The sequence below is a fragment of the Cynara cardunculus genome, unplaced genomic scaffold, assembly GCF_001531365.2.
Source record: "Cynara cardunculus var. scolymus isolate 2C unplaced genomic scaffold, CcrdV1 Un_Scaffold_5217, whole genome shotgun sequence".
NCBI lineage: Eukaryota > Viridiplantae > Streptophyta > Magnoliopsida > Asterales > Asteraceae > Cynara > Cynara cardunculus.
In genome coordinates, this window is record NW_020202293.1 from 27,046 (window position 1) to 34,936 (window position 7,891).

The 7,891-nt window shown below is 38.2% G+C and overlaps 1 long non-coding RNA gene across 1 annotated transcript; it reads left to right on the forward strand.

The window, feature by feature from the left end:
- Positions 1–5,848: 5,848 nt before the first annotated feature.
- Positions 5,849–7,871, forward strand: LOC112504321. Its single transcript, XR_003068162.1, has 3 exons — positions 5,849–6,033; positions 6,516–7,549; positions 7,712–7,871. It is a non-coding gene; the product is annotated as an uncharacterized LOC112504321 (long non-coding RNA).
- The last annotated feature ends 20 nt before the right edge of the window (positions 7,872–7,891 follow it).

Genomic DNA, 7,891 nt, shown 5'->3' on the forward strand with positions numbered 1-7,891 from the left:
TGAGGTACGACCCGAGAATTATACAAGACGGGTCTTACACATGTGGATTTATTTCACCGCTGAGGTAGGACGTGAGAATAATAGTACTCATGTTGGCGATAGAACATGTAGTCGCGGGGTGCTGTCATTAGGTTTGGTAGTGGGCTCGTGGCTTTAGCATTTAAGCATACAATTTACCTTGTGCGTTACAAAATACCGGTTACTTATCCATTATGCGGATTAAAGCGTTTTGAGAGTTAAACTCTTACTTTTAATTTTGAAAACCTGTGAACTCACCAACTCTTGTAGTTGACACTTGTTTTAACGTTCTTTTCAGGGGTAAGAAAGTCACATGGTGGCATTTAAAAGAAGCCGCGTTTCATCCATCACCTTCGAATTTCTTTTTGTTTAATTTACAAATTTGTCGTTTGGAATTGTAAACTTTGGATAATGATGTAATTAAATTTTAAATGTATGGTGGTGTTATTTATACTCTATTGCTATGAGACTCTACCTGCCATACCTCGTGTTTCCGCTTTAGCGGGGTGTGACAGATTTGGTATCAGAGCHATAGGTTATAGAGAACAACGGTTTTTCTGAAAACCAAACTATAACCAAATGTTTTCAAAACAAAGTTACTAAGTATAACCAGAGGATGGAAGTCGTGTTATAATACTCAAATTAAACAGAGCCTGATCACCTTTGTTTAACTTAAGTATTATGATAAAAGATTCCCATCGGTTGTGTTTGAAATAAGGTCAAATTCAAATATTTTATCTTAAACCCGAAAAGCATGATCGTGTGTGTTTGCATGAATCTTGAATATCCATCGCCTTAGATTAACTAGAAGCTCTGGTTGTGAAGTGAAGCAAGATATATAGAGCGCTAAGACAACCCAAGCGTCAACACTTTATCTAAATACTTGGTAGCCAGACATAGATAAAGGGGTATAGTCTCTATAGCCTCTATATTCAAAATTCCCACTATACGTTAGGTAGGAAATTGCCTGGACATAGTGAGAATTGCGTTCTAGCTTTGAATAAGGAACACTATTCTATATAAGTGAAGAGCATCCAGAAGCTCTGGCTGGCTTGATTTCGAGAGCCAGAAGCTCTGGTTAGAAGAACCAGAGGCTCTGGTCTATGAAAGGGAAATATTTTCTAAGTATGAGGAACCGGAGATTAATGGAAGATGACCCATCTGCTCACTATGTATGAGGAACCTGAAGGTCGATAGAAGGCGATTCATCGGTTTACTATATATGAGGAATCTGAAATTGATGGACCAAGAGATCCAATGGACTGCTATGAAGGTTGAACCAGAGGCCGATGAGCTAAAAGTCAAATGTAGTTCCAAGTATGGGAACCTCAACCAGAGGCTCTGGTCAACCAGAGGCTCTGGTCAACCAGAGGCTCTGGTCAACCAGAAGCTCTAATTTGTTTTCTACCATAACAACTCTCGTCTTAACCTTAAGAGTTTTATTGATGATGTGATTAGTAATTAAGTTTCTCAATGGCCAAGAAATTAGGACCAGAGATATAATCATGGGCTGCACTCTAAGCATAGTTATGATAGTAACGACGATGTCGCCGAGTTCCCGACGTGATTACCTACCCCCATGCCGCCTCGCCCTATGCCCGCGCATCCATTAGTGGCACACGAAGTTAGAGTTCGGGCCATCGCCCGAGCATTCCTCCGTCGGTAAGGGTGTCTTTCTCCGCCCCTTCCGGAGTTGGGAGGGAGTCATCCCAGTCGCACACCTGTAGTGTGACGCCCCCACCTACTACCAGGGCCACGTCAGAGCGCTCACCAGGCATGACCACCTTAGAGAACCTATGGGTTTTGGGCATCGTCCAAGACCTAGAGATGTGTGAACTTAGGTTGGATCATCATCGACACTTCACCGACGAGGTGATTATGGCCCTATGCACGCAAGACAATGTGATGGATCGTTCATTGGAGTTGATTAACACCGCTAGGGGAGCGATTAGGAGGTTATATACCTATTTGGCAGTGTTAGTAGGAGTTTTGGTGATAGTGATAGGACTACTTGTTTGGAGTCTAATACGCTAGAAGACTCTATTTTATTAAGCTTTTAATAGATCAAACCTAGAATCTTCTTTTGGGGTATGTAGCCCGTAGTTTGAAACTCTAAGCAACTTGATGTCTTTTTGGAGAAATTATTTTGTTGGATGATGCGTTTATGATACTTCAATTTGTGATGTTATGAATTAGATGTTCTCTTATGCACATTTATGGAATTGTTGTACATTACCATATCTATGTGTTTAAATGATTGTGGTATATTTATATGTCGTATGTCACTTATAACCTAGTAGAATAGAGCTTGTATAATAATAACTCTAGCATGACCAAATTCTCATTCGAATTAGGCTCTAGAAAATGCCCCCAAGAAGAGAGAACCCGAAAGTCGCATGACTCGTGTGTGAGCAACTCTTAGCAGGACTCCCTAACATAGTCAGTCAAGTGGCTGCTGGTCTGAATACTAACCAACCAAATAATCCAGAGCCGAGGGTGGCTAGGGAATTCACTTATAAATCTTTTAGATCTTGCAACCTGAAAGAATTCTATGGAACCGAAGGAGCAGTAGGAATATTATCATGGCTCAAGAGCATGGAATATATTCTTCACATCAGTAAATGTACTAAAGGAAACAAAGTAGAATATGCTGCATGTTTGTTACAAGGAAGGGCACTTGCCTGGTGGAATACGTTGGTACAAACTAGAGGACGAGAGGCAGCTAATCAGCTTACATGGGAAGAATTCAAGAAGCTACTCAAGGATGAGTATTACCCAAGGAGTGAACTCCAGAAGCTGGAATTTGAGCTGTGGAATCACGAAATGAAGGGAGCAGATATAGATGGTTATACTTCTCGATTCCACGAATTAGCAAAACTAGTACCACATCTAGTAACACCCGAAGAAAATCGAGTCGATAGATACATTTGGGGTTTATCTCAAGAGATTCGCGGAGACATCACATCAGCAAACCCAAAGACTCTCCAAGAAGCAATAAGCATAGCAACCAGGCTGACCAATAATGCTGTTAAGTCTGGAGAGTTTGCAAAAGACAAAACCAAAGGTAAGAGGAAGATAGAGGAGAGTAGTAACCAACAATCTGGAGGAAGATTTGAAAGGAATCGAAGAGTAAAGGGAAACTTCAGAGTTCAGACTCAAGTGGTAGGTCAAAGGAAATAATCTTAAGTGTGATAAATGTAGATATCCGCACATGGGAAAATGCATTGCCTGTCAAAAGTGTGGAAGGACAGGCCATCTTACAAAAGATTGTCGAAGGAGATCGTGTTTTGAGTGTGGAAGTGTGGATCATATGCGAAATGAATGCCCAAGAAGGAAGCAAAGACCGAATTTTGACCAAGCAAGACCCGCTAATCCAGGGAACCCAAGAGGTCAAATGCAGGGTCGAGCATTCGAAATTGGAGCGAAAGAGGTTAGGCATGATCCTGACATGGTCACAGGTACGTTTTTCTTGAATAATCATTATGCATCCGTATTATTTGATTCAGGAGCAGAAAAAAGTTTTGTATCATTAGATTTTAAGCCAAAAATTAATTTAAAGTCACAAAAGTTGAAGGAAGTTTATGCAATTGAGTTTGCCAATGGTCAGGAAGTTAAGGCTAGGGACGTAATTAAGGACTGCACTATAAACTTAGCCAAAAAGGATTTTTAGTATAGACCTCATCCCAACCAAATTAGGAAGCTTTGACGTAGTTGTAGGTATGGATTGGTTATCCAACTATCGAGTTGAGATAGGTTGTTCGGAAAAGATTATCCGAATCCCGCAAGATGGAGTGCATTATTTGGGAGATAAGGTTTGAATATCTAAGGTTGGTAATCTTAGATCAATAATTTTTGATGGAGTCCATATTTCAAGATAGTCAGTCCACCCGGGAGCAGATAAGATGTATAAGGATCTTAGGGAATCACTATTGGTGGTCTGTCATGAAGAGATACATTGCCCTATATGTGAGTAAGTGCTTAACCTGTGCAATGGTCAAGGTAGAACACCAAAAATCGTATGGTCTACTCCAGCAACCAGAGATTCCCCAAATGGAAGTGGGAACAAGTATCAACGGATTCCATAACAAAGTTGCCTAGCACTAGGAAAGGACATGACTCAATTTGGGTCATAGTGGACCAGCTTACGAAATCTGCATTTTTTACCTGTTCGAGAAGATTTCAGTATGGAAAGGCTTGCACAATTATATATCAATGAAATCGTATCGTGTCATGGAGTACCTATTTCTATCATCTCAGACAGAGATAGCCGTTTTACTTCACGATTATGGCGATCAGTTCAAAAGGCACTAGGCACGAAGTTGGACTTAAGCACTTCCTATCATCCTCAAACAGATGGGCAAACGGAGAAAACAATTCAGACTTTAGAAGATATGATACGTGCTTGCGCCATAGATTTTTGTGGAAGTTGGGATACGCATCTTTTGTTAGTCGAATTTGCGTACAATAACAACTATCACACTAGTATACTGTGTGCGCCTTACGAAGCCTTATATGGACGCAAGTGTAGATCTCTGCTCAGTTGGCTAGAAATCGACGATCGACAATTAACCAAACCTGATGTTATCCAGGAGACTACGGACAAAATTATAACTATTAAAGATAGACTTAAGGCCGCAAGAGATCGTCAGAAAAGTTATGCGGACAATCGGAGGAAACCATTGAAATTTCAGAAAGGTGATAAGTTACTATTAAAGGTCTCACCTTGGAAAGGACTGATGTGTTTCGAAAAAAGAGGCAAATTGAGCCCCCGATATAGTGGCCCATTTGAGATAGCTGAGAGGATAGGACCAGTGGCATACAAGTTGAATTTGCCACAAGAGCTAAGTGTCATCCATGATACATTTCACGTATCAAACCTTAAGAAATGTTTAGCCGACGAATCATTGGTTCTACCTTTGGAAGACATTGTTAGGACTGAAAAATCAGTATTAATTGTATTCGTCTTGAAAGATTAATTTTAGTCTATAATTGTAAAAGTCAGCGTGTTTGACWTTCTTAGACTAGTTTRACTTTGTCTTTGTATGTTTGACCATATAAATAGGTTGGTAATCTTTGTAATTAGRGAGAGGAGCTTAATTGTAATAATACATTCATAATTGAGAGTTTGACCTGAGCTTATATGAGTTGACTTTTTCTCTCAATGTTCTTGAGTTCTTGAATGCCATATATGAATCTGCCATTGTTGATTATGAAGATATTGAACAATTGATCAGATATTGTGGACACACAATTGGTATCAGAGCAGGATGCAAGAAATCAGATTGAAGGAATCGATCAGATAAGTTTTTTTTTTAATTTCTGAATTTTTTTTGTTCTTCGTGTTCTTCGTGTTTTTGATTTTTTTTCTTCTGTTTGATCCGATTTTCTCATAAAATCTTGTGTTTTTGCGTTAAAAACAGGATCAAAATGTTCGAAATTGAATTGTGAATCTTTGTTATTCACAAATTTTTGTGATTTGATCAAAATAAATCAAGATTTAATCGGTTTTTAGGTTTTGAAATTTTTTTTCGTGTTCTTAAATTTTTTTTGTAAATCAGTGTTTTTGATCCATTTTGTTGTTAATTTTTTGTTTTTTTTGTGTGTTTTTAAGTGTTTTTGATCTGTTTTTGAATATATTTTGTTTGATTTTTCTTGTTAAACCGCCCAACTTTTTGGCCCATCTTTTAGGCCCATATTATTTTCTTCATCCTATTCATCTTATTCATCTTCATCGAACTAGTTCTTCACACAKAAAATTAGATGATAAATTGAGAAGATAAAGGATAAACCGCATACATTTCATCGGATATCTTGAGCGGTATTCATCTAAACCGCACATCACTTGAGCGGAGAAGAGATTACACCGTTCACCTATTGATCGGATTGTTCTCCGGTTTGGTTCAAGACTTCAATCGATTTCTCGGCTAAGGGTAAACCGCACAAAGTTTCATCGGTTTTCTGAGCGGATTCTGAGTTTTCCTTGAGCGGTTTAAGCTAAACCGCACAACTCATCAGGTTTGCTTTTCAATTTCATCTCATATCAAGGTTTTCAATTTGAGCGRTTTATACCTAAACCGATCACCTCTTGTCCGGTATTCGAGCGGTTTAGAACTTAGAATTTGTTGTGCATCAAAGTATATTGARYGGACTTCTAATCCGCTTGATTCCATTTATCAATTCATATTACCCAGATTTTAATTTGTTCACTGTTTCTTGGTTCATTTTTGTAATACCTTGACTGTTTTTATGATGTTGATCTTGAACAAGCTTTWAGTCATTCATAGTATTGGAAGCGGTTTATAYAGTAGCARATTGTGCAATATGGAATCTGATGGTTTTGTGAATTGTCTTGGTTTTACAATTTAAGTGGGACAAACCAGGTTATAGTTTTGTTCGAATTTGATTCTGTCATGTGTGTTTAGATTTTGGATTTGGTTGRTATCATTGTGTTTTGTCTTTGAGCTTAATAAATTGGTCTTGAGAATCACCGCTTGCAGGAATTTTTTTTTAAACAGTCAAGTGGTTTAGCTTGCTGTCATAACACAAGTGGTGACAGACAGTGAATTGTTCGGACTGTAAAGATCTAAGCTTCGATTTACACTGTTACACAGGYATTGTTGTTGGTAAGGCAGTTACATTTCAATTACATAAGAAAATTGTGCTTGTTGTTTTTGAGTAGATTGCATATTAGTCTAAGTCATACTTGGACCACATAACARCAGTTTCAGAGGGAGACAGACAAAAGATTTTCTGTGTTTGTTTAGAGTTTGCTGTCATAAGTCACTAATGCCCATATCTGTTTATTGATGCTGTAATCTGTTTAAGCTGTGTATTTGGACGAATTCATTAAACTGTACTTTCTTCTGTTTGATTTGTGCTGTGTATGTTAAGACTCTAGTAGTTTTGTTGTTTAACTTGGCTGTTTAAGCAAAAGCAACAGCAACCTTGTTTAACAGTAACAGCAATAAGAACAGCAGCAACAAAGATTTGTTATTAGCAGGTTCTTAACAGGTTTGAAACAGCAACAGTGTGCARATTTAAGCATCAATTTTTGACAGGTCCAGTTGCAAGTTTCTTACTGTTTTTAATCAAAATGTGTATTTCTTGTTTGCTGTTTTGAGCTGATTTTGTGCAGAAAATGAACTGTTTTGAATAGCAGTAACAGTTTTAAGCTAACAGCAGGTTTAGTTTGATAATACAGATTTATAGATTTTTGACAGGTCTTAACARCTTCAGCTACACMGTGTGCAGCAGCTCCACAGGTATTGATCGAGGTTAAAACAGGTAGCAGACTTGCTGTTCTGTTTTCTGTTGTCTATTGATTGAAAAACAGGTTCATAACAGCAGTGTGCAGCAGCAGGTAACAGCATACACAAAGCAGCAAACAACAGGTCTTAATTTTTCAGAATTAATAAAACAGCAGCAACAAATCAATAGCAAAATCTGTTTATAGTGAGCTGTGTACAGTCGATGCAAGAAGAAAGGAAACAGCAGATTTAACTGGTGCAGTTTGGAATGATAAAAAACACAGGTTGTTTTCATTGTATGGACAGTCTGTTTGCATCAATTTTGTCAAACAGCTTCTAAGGGCAGTTCGAGCAATCTGTCAAAAAGTGGCAGCTACACAGTGCTTAACAACAGTCAAAAACAGTGTTTTAACAACAATTTTATTTGTTGATTGGTAATTGTGCAGGTTTAACAGCAGCTTAGTAGATTGATTTGAAGCAGAGTGTGCAGATTGAGCTCAAGTGCAAGTGACAGAATGTGCAGGTTTCAGTTTTAAACAGCAACAGAGATTTCGGGTTCTTGTTATATACAAGTTTTTTGTAGTAGCAGTTTTTGGCTGGTTTTGTTCCTTGTCATATATTGGAAC